General features: G+C 42.8%; 1 protein-coding gene across 1 annotated transcript in view; it reads left to right on the top strand.

Moving 5' to 3' along the window:
• The window catches only part of SCTR (secretin receptor), a 590,525-nt gene that overhangs the window by 124,531 nt on the left and 451,325 nt on the right, over nucleotides 1-14,669 (top strand). The gene's annotated exons all lie outside the window — the stretch shown is intronic.

Raw genomic sequence — 14,669 nt, 5'->3', positions numbered from 1 at the left:
TTTTGTAACGCTCACCTGGTATCCACGGGGACGCCACTCTGCCTGCTCGGACCTCCTACGACCTCGAACCCTTCCCTGGAATCTGTTTGACTGGCGACTGGGCCTGAAACACAGGATTGCCAGAGTTTAACTCTATTGTCTCTGGTTGCTTGACCCCCTCGTCCCTTGGGGACCAAACCTTCCCCTTTGTCACTCCTCACCTTGTTTTCTTGTGTGGTGTGCTCTCCGTCCTGCCCTTCGGTGCAGGGGGGCGTCAACTGATGTGGGCTCTATGCAGCCTAGTTGCTTCACTGGTGCGGGTCCAACGGACTGGGCTTGCTGTAATTTCAGCCCGACTGAGATAAATGTCACTAACAGTCATTCACATGCAAGAAGGGTCGTAGAAGCTATTTTTGGACATCAGAAACAGGCTTTGCAAGAGAGACAGAAACATTGGTTGATAGAAGGTGAGTCTCCACAGGTAACACATGCAAACACACCTGGTCCTGTGATAAATGGCCCCAGGTTAGTTCCTAAAAGGAAGTCACACATGGAGATTGTGCTGTATATTTTTATGTCTAAAAGGTATGCTGAGAGAATGGAGCCTTCTGAACTTTCTCCTATTCAAGTAGCACATGTGAACATACCTAGACCACTGATAAATGCTCCTATGATTGATCCAGTAAAGAAGAGTTATGCTGACATACTTTGTGAAATGATTGTAGAAGGTCGCGAGAGAAGAATGAGACCTAAGAGAAGTACCAAGGAGGATGATTTTGAGCTGAATGATTATCTGGACAGTACAGCACACTTGGGAAACACCATATGGTACCAACATATGAAGGAAGTAGGAAGAAGAACTCAAAGGAGGGATGCTTTGTGTGTGCACTCCTGCCTTATAGAATGGGGAAATCCAAGATTTTCATGGCCATTGAAATAGATGTCGAGGCAGCACATTGCCAGTCGCATGTAGCACTTTGCCGAACAAGAGGCCAGTTCATGGGCCATGATGCCTATCTCAAATGGGCAACTGAATGGACAGACCCAGATGAAGAGGATTATATGCAAGATACAAAGACAAGAGACAGAGAACACACCAAGAATCATGTGATCAGATATGAAAGGCCTGGAGAGAAAGGAGCTGGGATCAGAAGGGAAGTGAACAAAAAACTTGAAAGTCCAGGAAAATCTGAAGAAGATGTTCAAAAATGTAAGAACAGAGGGCAGATGCAGATCTGGGGAGCAGTGTTGTCTCCAGACAGATGGGAGGATGGAGTGGTAATCTGCAGATTCTGGATGATAATTATTCCCTCTGAATCAACCATTGTTATCATACAAAACGGGTGAAAGCCATTATGGCCGAGACTTGCCAAGCTACTGACTAGGGTCGAAGATGGAGGAGGACCCTTGCAGATTGTCCCTTTGGAGAGTGCAACATTGTGTTTCAGAAATAATGGCACAAGAAGAATGGGAGAAAATCAGAATTGTGGCAGAATCTTTAATGTACCAGGAATGAAGATTGGGACAGCAGTGATAATGGATCACTACTGGGCCTGCAGATCCAGAGCATATAAAAAGTTGCCAGAAAATTGGGGAGGACTTTGCTCATTAGTGAATGTTCATGTTCCAGCTTTGGTGATTCCAAAAAGTGATTTGAATCTTGACAGTTTTCCAAAAGCAGATGCTCACCTGAGGAAGAAGAGATCTGTGGAACTGATGAAGAGAAGAGAGGGAACTATTTCTCAGCAAAGTCAATAGAAGCCTTTGATGCTATTCAATATGAACAAAGGCTGTTCAGCCAGATCTCATCAGTGTTCACAATGATTTTCATGCCGAGAATCCAGGTTGGAGCAAATACCAAATGGCTGAAAATTACCAGATGGGAATTGCCACAGACAATCAACACGACTATAAAAGGATTTAATGCAATCAGAGAAGAGATGAGAGCCTTAAGACTGATGACTCTCCAGAAGAGATATGTATTGGACATGATCACACCTATGGATGGAGGTGTTTGTGCAAAAATTGGAGAATCATGTTGCACATTCATACCTTCTCATGATGACGAGAATGGAACCTTGACAGAGGCCATAGACATGCTGACTACGCTACATGGTTAGATGATCGATGAAGTTGAAGACATTGCCGATGACAGCTAGTTTGGATCACTCTTCTCTTGGATTCCACAATGGTTGGCAGACATTTTCAAGTTTCTTGGAGCCCTGACAGTGATGATATTGCTGGGATTCTGTGTGTTCAAGTTGATAATCTCGCAATGCAAGAAGACAGCAAAGAAGGCAATAGGGATGAAGATCATGATCGATTTTGAGCAGGGATGGAAGGCCAAAGACCTGACAAATGAAGGAATAAGAGGCTTTGTGAAGGCCAGTATCCATGCCCCTGAGGGAAGGAAGTTCCTGTATCTGAGGAATCATAAGAAATATGTGGCAAGATGGATATACTGCAGTCCAAGTGGGCAATGCAGACACATGACATGGAACAAAGACGAGCATGTCAAATCAGCAGGTTGCCTGAAGGGAGTCATAAAGATATGGATCCTTAAGAAGCTCTTTTTCAGAAGAGGATGTCTAGATATGAAAGATGATGTGAGAGTGGTCAATGAGTCACCCAAAGGGGGAGTGTAGAGGAGGAGCCAAGTACCCCCACCTCAACCACTTCACCTATATTGCCTATATGTTGGAAACCAGAGTATGAAAACTGTGTAGTACCTTTAAGAATACCAATTCCTAAGAGAATCCTAGAAGCAAGATTCCCATTGAGGAAGCCATATCTGCATACGAGGAAGTATGATAGTCATTTAAATGAGATTCCTGAAGAAACAGAGCAAATAAATGGCAAAAGTGAATGGTGCCATCACAACTGAGTCGAGTTGATATACATAGAGGATGCAGAGACATAAGAGAATGAAGATATTCTATAAGGCACCAAGAAAGTATCAAGGATAAGTGACATCTTGGGATCAAGGTGAAGAAGCTTATGCCATAGAAGCAATAAAGATATTAAGTCGCTTTACACGTGTACAAATGCAAGAAACACAAGCAGACTGAGTAATCATGAGGCTAGCTTTATAGTGAGTAGATTGTGTCAAGTGCCAATATATATAGCAAGATGATCAAATGAAGAATGGATGTTTCCACTACGCATAAAGCAGTGCTAGACTTTAATAAGAAGGCCTCATTTTCAGTGTGTCGCAGTTCAAAACAGCTTGAATTACAAAATGAATCTCAGAGAGCAAAGTTGGATGAGCCAAAGAAGCCAAGGTCTTATCAAACCGGAGCAAACTGACATTGGATACAAATCATGTGAAAAAAACGAACTTCTGTTCAGAAGACATGAACAAAACAACAAAGACGTCAGAGGTCTATTAGGAAATAGTATTTTAAATGGATGAAAGGCTCGATTTCATGGTCTCCAGTCATGTGGAAGGACCAAGCTGGACGAACGAGATGGTCAAACCTACACATGACGGCAGACCGTGAATTTCTCAGAGCTAAGAACACTCTCAAGGCCGAGCTTCAAAGCCCTAATTGACAGTAGACCACTGAGGTGATGATGGATTGATATGCTAATTGGTGGGAAGCTATGGTTAAGGCCACTCACCAGCACCTGGACGGCCAGCCTGCATGCTGCTAGACGTAGATGGAAAAGTACTGACGGAGGTTAGAAGCCAACCAATAGTAGAGGTCCGCATAATTAAGGATCCTATAGTTTGTGTAACCAATGGGACGTCGTACATTTGTTGACGTTCATAGTGGTCCTTTTTGGGGAAGGGCTTAGTTGCCTCACCTGATGTTAAGTAACCAATTACATTCACTCATTAGCCTATACTTGCAAGGATTGTATACTTAAATGATTCACTGAGAGCCTATCACATTTGCCACTAAGTTTTTGTAGTTTGCCACGTAGGATGACGTTAGTAACACATAGGTTAACGTCATCAATGATGAGTTTTCTGTATAAAAGCTCTGTTTTATATGAAATGCGTTGAGTAAGAGGATCGAGCGAGTTTGTTGATGTTCGTTGTACTCCTTGTTTTAGACAATTGATATTAAAACAGTTATCCTTTTGCCAAACTACCTGAGTCATTTTGATTATTGATGTATGAATAACATCTGCTTCCCCATCCATCCCCATCCATCTTCAGCATATTGCTACTCATCTTAAAGGACTGGGATATGCTGTTCACGTGGTAGAAGAGAAATGATGGTTATAAAAGACCCATCGACATAAGTAAACTTTGGAGTCCCAGAAATATAGCACAACCTCTGCCATTCGGCTGAAAGGACGTGAAGCTCCCCGTAGATAGTGGTTAGTGTAATTATCAAAACTTGCAAGTTGGGTGTGACAGGTTGCCTGGTTTATACAGAGTCGCCTCCCACATCTACGACAAGCTGATCGCACAAAGGTTGAAGAGGCAGTAAAAGAGGCATACAATCCCGTATTGCTACTCATCTTAAACAGCTGGGATATCCAGTTCAGGGTTTTGAAATGACTCCTTCTAAACATGCCTTGAAGTAGGAAACCGGGCTATGTAAACGCTCCTCATTTTCTATACACTCTCCTCGTTATATATTATACTTTCTTCGTTTATTCTAGACAACCCCTGTTACTTTTCTATATTACCACAATCCCATCCCCTTATTTTGCCAATCCCCTCAATCTACTCACCATTTGCTCTTTAGCTCAAGGCCTTCGGTATCGTCCCCTCCCCCAATCGACCACTGTCGCCTTCTGTCCACTGAGCACCTGTGGAATCCAGGAGGGATTTCGTCAAAGAGGGACCTGTCCCACCTACATCAGTCTTCTTGCAAGTTTTCTATATCAGCCGCTCTCCACAAGAAACCTTGCAATCTTCCGGCTAAGTGGCAGAGGGTGTCTGATCATCCGAAACACTGGAGACCTACTGGTCGATGGGGACTTGAACCATCCTCTCTCTGCTACCACATTAACCCTTGGGCCCTTTAAATGAGATAACAATTTATTAGATGGATGGGGATGCAGAATTTACTCTGCATCCCCATCCATCTGACTCAGGAAGTTTGGCAAAACCTAACTGTTTTATTTGCAATTGTCTAAAACATGGCGGTTACGACAGACATCAACGGATGTCGCACAAGTATTCTCTCAACACTTCCCAAGAAAAAACACACATCTATAGTAAAAACTCGTCATCATTGATGTCATACTACGTAGCAAAATAAGAAAACCTAACTGGGACTGTGGTTGGTCTACAGGGAACATCTAGGTATACATTCTATAGGGGATAGGATTATGATTGGATCTCTAACATCAGGTGGACAACATATGCCCACCCCTACTGCAAGTCATCTTCGCTGTCATAGGATACACGTTTCATTGGCTTTGAAACTATAGGGCTTTTGGCTATGTGGCACTCTACAATTGGCTGGCACGCTTGTACCCTTCTGGAATATTCCACTTGGTAGCAGCACGCAAGCTGGTACCACAGGTGTTTGTGGGTGGACTTGATCATGCCTCCCCACCCAATTAACCCATCAACCATCCTCACTCCTGCTGTCTGCCATTTGAATTTTCTTTGAACTCGGCATTGTAAAGTATCACTGCGCCTGAGAATAGAAGGGAGTGTGAGCACAGTCTTATCTTCAGTCTCGATGTAGCTTGCCCAAGTCTATTTCCATCTAGACCCTGTGACAGTAGACCGTTTTTTAGCTCTTTCTCCATTAAATGAATAAAACCTGGCACTCATAGTGTTTTTCCATTGCACCTTAATGGGTTCTCCCCTTTGCTTCTCACATTCATTGTATCTTCTCAAATAGATAACCAGTTTCTTGGCTGCCTCAACCCTTGACACTGGGCCACACAAGCCTTCTCGATTCTTCCTTCATCGTCAGCTGTCTTTCTTTACTGCACCACACTTTCAGCCCTTCTGTTCATGGGGTCCTAGTTTGCTCAAATGCGAAGTGGAACATCCAGATTCTATATACATGTATATATTGGCGGCATCACCTGCAGTCTATTCACGACATATAGCCAGCCTTCATGATTACTTAATCTACTTGTGTTTCAGCCTCTGTAGACTTGTAAAATGGCTTGCATTATCTTCAGTGCTTCTCGTACATGCAATCTTCATTCCGCACATGAAATGTCACTCAATTCTTTACTTCGTCATCAGAATCTATAAGGGCTATATACTTTCTTCTGCGGCGTCTCTTCTTGGTGCGTCATTTCTGCTTCATGTGATGTCACCAGGCTCTTGCCTTTGTCATTTCATATTTCTTCAGGCGCTTCTCCTAAGAGCCCATCCGTACTTCGAGGATGCCTCTTGTAGGGTATTCTCAATGGATATCTTGCCTCAAAGATTCTCCATGGAATAGATAGCAATTCCGGTTTCCAACATATAGGAAGAATAGGGGCAGGACTTCCGGTAAAGACATTTGTCTCCTCTACAAACTAGATGAAAATGCAATACAAAATGCATAAATGAGATACTAGGTGACAGTCTTAGAATGTTACCTGTATTATGTGTTCAAAAGTACCTTTTGTGACTTTGTCCCTGCAAATTCATCGGCTTTTTAAGAGTACAAACTTTGGTTGGGTGATACTGTATGTAAATATGTTCTATGTACACTGTTTTGGTGAAAGTTCTATATAAACCACATATCATTATCATTACTGTATTTGCAAAACTTCCCCACTGAGCACCCTGCTCTCGTGCAAGGTGAGGTGACTGCACCTTGTACGAGAACAGGGTGTTTGGTGGGGACGTTTTGCAAATACAGTAATGATAGAGGCACCCACACCGTAGATTGGTGATCACTCTACTCAATCAGGCCTGGCTGAAGACGTGTGCGGGCCCATCTCAACAGGATGGTTGGGGGACCCCTGCTTAGAGCAAAAACAGTCTGAAGCACCCATGGAGTTCATACGTTACAAAGGCAACAAAGATAAGGTTAATAGCTGCCAATTATACTGAGTTGGCCAGCCGTCAGGGAACTTAAAAGTGCAATGCCCACTGAAGAGCTCTAAAGCCTTCTTTGTCAGCAATAGGCTAATGTGGAGGAACCAGTGTTAGAAAGAAATTAGGTGATAACACTTTTGTATATCCCGTGGGAAGAGAAAACACAGCTTGTAATGCAAGTGCTGCAAAACGCACATTTTAAGCCCCAGAACGAAAATAGAGAAATTAATATATTGAAAGACTGATGACTAAAAACCTGGGGGCAGTTGCTAGGGGTCCCCTCAGGCTTAAGACCCCTTTCATTTGAATCCAAACTCATTCTTTTGATCTTTGTATCTTAGTGGCTATTCAAACTATTACTGTTAATTGGGGATATCTTGATCGTATCAATTATAAAATGTGTAATATTCACAGTTTGGAAGGGTGTATTGCTTCTTCCACATGTCTAGTTTGTAAACATGAATTGAAGTGGAAAATGTTTCTTAACTTCCTTTCTACTGATGTCTCTATTAAATACTAATGTCTTTTTATCATATTATTCTGTTTTCCCCCTTCCACCTTGTTCTTGTTCCCTGTCAACATTTTTATATTTCTATAGTATTGTACACATATGCCTCGTTTCATCTAGTAGTCCTCTGATATTATGTCTCCTGCTTAATCTTCTTCATACATGATTGTTATCCAAAGACCCCCAATGTACCAACCCACAGCTGATTTCAATTTTCACATCTGTGATTTTGCTAACCCTAATCACATAAATTCCTCTACAGTACAAAAACCTGCCTGAGCATATTTCTGAATTCCACAACGGGGATATGACAATTTGTTTATAACTAACAATTAGCAGCAAATCAAATGCCAGAGTCAGCAGATTTCACAGGAAATGGCATAATTGAACAAGAGTCATTCATTCATCCTTAGTCATGTGGTTTGGCTGTCGGAAATATCCTGGCCTATACCAGAATCTTTGGTCGGACTATATACAGCCAATTCTGATCCATCTCCACGCTTGGCCGACAGATCAGGGATTCACTGCATGAGTGCACCTTAGCCCAAGTAAGCATGCCTTTCTCCTCATGCATGTGTGAAATCCAGTAGAACTGGTGGCATGCTCGTAAGGTGCACTGTGGCAGCTGCATGCCCTCCACAAACAGCTTATAATATACCATTGCCACCATGAGCCCTCTTCTTCAATTGTTGCTTTGGCAGATGCCACTCAACTCTTATTGGATTGCTTCTAGTGTCTGCAGGTGCGTGGCAGCATCATAATTCACAATGACCTCTGCATGCAGTCGCATCACACATGCTCACTGGGGATCGTTAGAAGTTGGGCGGAGCGTGTAAAATGTAGCCGTATTGCCATTTACCGCTGCATTATCGCACCACCCAACTATAACTATGGCGGAAAGTAGGAGGATTCACCTCCAGCTATGAGCTGGAGGTAAATCTGCCAGCTTTCCGCCAAATGTTGGCAGAATTACCACAGCACAGTAATTCTGCCAAAAATGCCCTATTGACGCCATGGGGACTAACACCACCCATCATCATGTGTGATCCGGCGGTAATGCCACCTACCACCATGTGTGATCCGGCGGTAATACCACCGGACCAAGTGGCAGTAATGGTAATGCAGTTTGGTGGTATTTCAGCAGATTTACCGAGATACCATCAGAGCCATATCACAAATCCATTTTTGCGCCAGAGCAAAGTACTAGGTCTGGGGCAAACATTGTCCTGGTGCAAAAAAGCATTGACGGAATATTTTTTGCACTATCACACTTTTCTGGACTAGGACAGCATTTGCCCTAGTGCTAATTGCACGTGCACCAGTGCATAATATCTGCAATGCAGCCCCTGATGATTGTACATGAAGCAATGCGTGTTTCTATTGAACACTCGGGTAACTAGATTCTGCCTGGATATTCACATGTCCAGTGCTCTGACGCCATACCATAGGGCAGGAAGTGCTGTACAAATACTAGATAACATAGCATCACGTGGCAGCCTCAGAATAGGCCCGCCTCTAGTACAGCTGCTTCAAATAATCCATTCTGACATGACAAAGAAAAGGTCTTGAGTTTCATTAACATCATCAGTTATTCCAGAAAAAGAATGGCGTTTCTCGAGACTTCAATTTGACCGGAAACTTTATATGTTAGTAACCGAGTGCTGATGCTCCATGGAGACACAAGCACCAAGTAAAATGCGTTTGCCATATTGGAACAGACAACTTTATGAAGGCTATTACCGTTTTATGACAGGCTGTTCCATTCGTTTTCCTGGCGCGCCCCTTGGTCAGATGGCTGTTCTTGTAAATAAACCAGCATCATTAATTCCCACCTCTGCCCCCTCTGCGTCAATGTTTGTGTGGATTGAAAGCTCCAGTGATGGTAACAACAAAAGTTGTCATAACCCAAAGGGTTAGGCAATAGAGTCAAAAGCATACACTTAAAAAACTGTCTGCTGAGCTTGCGCGTTTTGCTGGCCATGCGTGAGAAGTCATCCAGTATTGTTTTTTCATGGAATTCTTGGACTTGCAGTTACCTAAAATCAAAATGAGAAAGAAAAAACGACACATCCCGGGAACTTAAGTGGAAAACAGGAATAGATGGCATTCTCACTAGGGCCACAGGAAACTTGAGAGTGTTGTGTGTTGTACTGTAGTGCAGGCTGTACAGAAATAAATGACTGTGGTGAACTCTGACCACGGTGCTCATAGGTCACTCATTTACTAATATGATTTCTCATGAGGATCTGGTTTAGACCATGCCAGACCGTGCTTTACGGTGACCTGTTTACTGCCATATGTCAGGTGATGTTATCACCTGTGATGTCATCAGGTCAGAAATGTCATTTCCTACGATTTCTATCAAACAGTGATCATGTCAAGCGGAACTAGACTCAAATTAATACATACATGTTCAGCAGGCTTCAATGGAACAGTAAACGAAAAAGGCTCAATCAAACTAGCAAAAACATTTATATAAAATATTCAATATTTTTCTTTATTAACAAGTAGATAAAAAACATATTAAATCTATAGTGGCCCATAATGCATATTGGGTCTTTGTCAATATGCATAAAGTGCATGCAGATTAAAGTGCTAAACCTGTGATAGACCATAATACATGTTGGGTCTATCTAATATGGATGAAGTGCATACAAGTTAAAATGCAATTAACGCCGTTAGGTAGACCTACCTAAAAGATCTACAATACACACATGCAGTTGTGAGGCCGGATCCCAAATTCGAGTGAAGGGGATCACGCAAAAGGGGGACCGGTGTTCTCAAGTGTGTCTGTAAAAGTTTTTTCAAACTATACATGAAATACATTCAATCAAATGTTGCATTATTGCAAAATGAACAAAAGTACACAGTTCAATAAAATGGGGTGCTGTGCTAATTACTATTTTAAACGTAAAGAATCCTACATCTTTTTGGTCACAGAATGTTGGCAAGTATGGGAAGGATGTGGACCAAGGTGTTGTGGAGGAGCAGTTCCTTGAAGAGGTGTGTCATACGCTGGAAAAGGTGTGAACCTTTTATATTTGACCAGAAATATTTCGGGGCGTTGATGTTTAATTTACTGAAAGTCAATTGCTCATTTGTCTTTTGCACTCTCTTCAAATAGGAAAGGCCAATTGAAGGGCCCGTGCCTATTTCACTTTATAATATTTTCACTTCCTGTGCTGTCACTTCCCTTTGTTTGTTTGTCAGCCCAGCCACCCAAACATTTTTTGTCTGGTTAGAGTGAGCTTTGCTTTCTGCAATAGAGAGGGGTAATAAAGGTAAATAAAACAGAGCGACCCTGATCTCAGTCAGCTACTCAGTCCTGCCTAACCATTCCATCCTGCTCAAAACTCTGTTACAGCCGCAGCCATTTTGTAAGGGCCAGTGGAGCTACGTAGGTTGGGGAGAAATGTGCTGAACTTTGCTTTAAAGGTATTCGTTTGTTTTCATGCTGCATGTAAATTGTTCTTTTACTTTTATCATGTCCGTGGGACTGCCTACTTTGGCAGGCAAGTTGTTGAATAATGCTTTTAAGAGCATGTGCTGTTTTCAAGCTGCTTGGACAGTCAAATACCACACATGGTTACTAAGTGGCACTGTCTAGTCTGGCACAACCATTGAACTGCAGCCTAGTCACATTTGTGATACTTTTGTCCATGTTAAACATAGGGCTATAATGTTGTGCTGCTTTTTATTCCACAGCCATTTCCCGGCATTGATATGTTTTCCACCCATGTGCTGTAGTATTTTGTTTTGTGTAGGGAACAGGCAACTCCATGGTTCATTGGTAAACACTGACACATTGTTTTTGTGTCTACAAAAATATGTAACATTACCCTCCCTTTATGCATCCCAGCTAGAATAGCTGATACAAAAAGGGAGGCCTGCAGCACAGAGAAGCATGCAGCTTCTCTAATAAATCAGCACAATGGCTTGTGAGTGCAAAGGATCAGCCATGTTACAGAAGCCAAGGCTACTATGTAAGTTAGGGTTAGAGTTGTAGAATTTAGCCTGCCTAGTGCACTGATTTCTTGTCCACCTATTTTCTCAATGTGTATGCATTCTTATTATTTGGGAAAGGGGGCAGGCCCCTCCATGGTGCATGTCTAAACACTGACACAAGTTTGGCTGGGAGGCCTGTCCGAAGTGACTAGTTATGCCACCTTTTGAATTTATTAAATAAAACAACTTCATAGTGTGCCCATCGCCTCCATAGAGGTCTTAGGATGTAGAAGATTGTCTGAATAGCGGCATATTGGAATGTCCGTCATTTATTCGAAAATATTTGTACCTAATGGAGAAGTAATGGAATTTATTTAACCGAAAAAAGAAATTAACTTTTTATTTTTTCTACTTTTTTTTTTATAATGTGGCGGAGGCCCCTCACAGTTCCCCCCTCACGCCTCCCTACCCTAACTTATACCCTTACCCCACACCTCACCTATTATGCACTATACATATACCAATTTACCTACCATTTTCGGGGAAATAAATTCGGTCACTTCTCCTTCCGTAAAATCGCAAATATACAGGAAGGGCATGTTGTGCCTCCGCCTAGTGTGATCCAGACTCTGGTGGAAAGAAAAGGAAAGGGGGGTCGCAAGGATGACGAGAAGCAGATATAGGGAGAAGAGACACACAAACACATAGAAAGTAGAAGGGGGCAGAGCGGGAGGTTGCGTGCTTGCTGTAAGGAGGGTGTGTGTAATTATTGGTGGCGACTCAAATGCACGTTGATTGGAAAGAAGGAAGTGATACCCACTCATCAAGCTGAGCAATTTTTATCGAGTACAGTTTTGTAGTAGAGTGATTTAACGGTACTAGAATAATAAATTGGATGTTTGCATGATGTATTCAATGTGTGGCCAAGAGTTCCTTGAATTGTGGAGGGGTTTTCACCTGAAAGCTTTTCAACGTCCCCCCAAGTAAACCGGGAGGATAAACAGCCCGGTAAAGGTATCACAACCAAGAGTTGGCCCTTTAAAGGGGAACCCAGGAGAAGAAGAGGGAGGGGAAGAGGGTGCTATCTCCATCCTCCTAGAGCCATGCCTGCTTGGAAACTTGGAGAGGGATGAGATTGGCTGATCAAAGAAGACATGACATAATATATTCTGACATAGCACAAAATGACCAGCTAACATAGCAAAGTCAGCATCCTGCCCACAAATACAAAATGAGCCAGGGAATGAATATATGAAAAGATGAATAAGAACGAGAAAATAGATAAGCTCCCTTAAAAGCAAAAAATGCAATGAGTTACAAGTTCCAATTAAAAAGGGGTACACAGGGTGGAGCAGGGCTAGGCGCAGACGCAGTGAGAGGATCAGTGGTAGTCGGAACAGGGGTGTGCAGGGGGAGCGAGAACCACCCACCTAAAATCATAAGGAATGTGTGCATGTGAAGCACAATGTAAAGATAGCATGTGCGGCTAGCATGCACTCAGCAACAACATGCTTAGATCCTAACAGACCCGCATTATGCAAAGTGTGCCAACACCACAAAATGTGCATGGCAGAGCATGACATAACATATCGTATCATATCAACCCTAAGAAAAGATTGCATTTAAAAGCATGGCAGAGCATAGTGGAGATAGAACATGGCAGCATAGAGCAACCACATGGCAAAATGATGGCAAGGTGCAGCAAATGCGGAAAATAACCATGTAACCCACATAACAGCGCAGCAGAAGTAGTCTCAAAAGTTCGAGTCTGCGCTCCCCTCACCCCCACTTGCACTCATCCCTTCCAGATCTGAGGTCTGCTCTTCTGTTTCATGGCATGTGAGAATAGGCCATTTCAGCTAAAAAAGCCTCCTATGCAGAGCACCACCTAGTGGCCATTGCTGGACGTTAACCCCCAGCTCGAAGCCACACAGCAATGCAGCAAGGGCATGCACATGCGCAGAAAGGCTTGCTTTTAGTATCATGGGAGGAATTATGGCGCAGCCCCAGTGCATAGGAGATTGATCACCTAATGCCATGACCACATGCCGTTCTTCACACCACATGTCCGACAGCATTTGCTTACACACGGTCGATTATCCGGGAGAAGAAGTCTGCCCTGTCATTTTATTTTTGGGGGATCGTTCATCACTGAATTCCACATCAATGAATACCTCCTGCACCACTACTGCCCTTGTGAGTGGTGGCACAAAGGGTGGTATACAAGACCACTTACATTGCGCTCACAAGCAGGTGGTTCTCATGCCTTGTGGTTTCCCAAACCCATAATGGTGAAATGGGTGGTAATTCAAACACTGCCCATTTTACAGTTAGCACTATACTCACAGTAGTCCACGAGAAACATGGATCGTGCCCAATGCTTTTTGCAGTGCTCTTCTGCAAACAAGTTAACATATTCCTGGCTTTCCACCCTTGCTGTTGTAGAGAGAGAGCGCATACCAACTTTCTATCACTCACGCCAGTCCTCAAGCTCCACCCACCCACACCCTAACCACCGCAGCACTTATTCTCATCTATACGTATACACATCCTACTCGAGCCCGCTGTGCACATGCCTTGTTCTATAATATTCTGCGGTCGATCTTTAGTTCCAACCCCCAATAACATCATGCCATGTGCCAACTATCCACTACTTTACATATTTTGTGATGTATCTGCTGGCAGGAATGCCCAGTCTACTGTATTGGGTTATCTTTTGCTTTCATGTTTGAAATGCCATGTCCACGATCAATACAAATACTCTAAAGGGCATCTACTATATTATAAAAGGCCAGATGTATGTATGTCTGAGGCAATCATGCGCAGTGGAGGCTGCCTGCTTCACCTGTTGTCACCGCTAGAGGGAGCTGTTGCCTTAGGCTATATAGTGCTCCTACTGTATTAATCAAAACCTCTTGTACAAGATTACATTAAGATGTACCACATTATATATTAGCACTCCGAAAATGTATTTCTTTACGCACTTTGTCCCGTGTGCACATGCTTTCACAATAGTATTTTACATTCAATTTGCACGACTAACATTGGTGGCATAAATGTTAATGTCCATACAATCATGCTGAATTGCAATAGAATCGTAGATAATGGGGAAGATAGGGCATAGTCCCCCCTGCTTTCCTCTCCCTTCTCCCTCCTTTAGGTAACCGTGTATTGATTGTAGCCATCAGATCTTATAATTGATTCATTGCGTCTTATGAAGAGTGAGTTGTATGCTGCAATATATATGTGTTTTGTGTTTTTTTGCTCTTTCTATGTATA

The sequence above is a fragment of the Ambystoma mexicanum genome, chromosome 9 (assembly GCF_040938575.1).
Source record: "Ambystoma mexicanum isolate Mex_15411 chromosome 9, UKY_AmexF1_1, whole genome shotgun sequence".
NCBI lineage: Eukaryota > Metazoa > Chordata > Amphibia > Caudata > Ambystomatidae > Ambystoma > Ambystoma mexicanum.
Note: the sequence above shows the minus strand (reverse complement) of the source record. Positions and strands in the feature narration are given on the sequence as shown.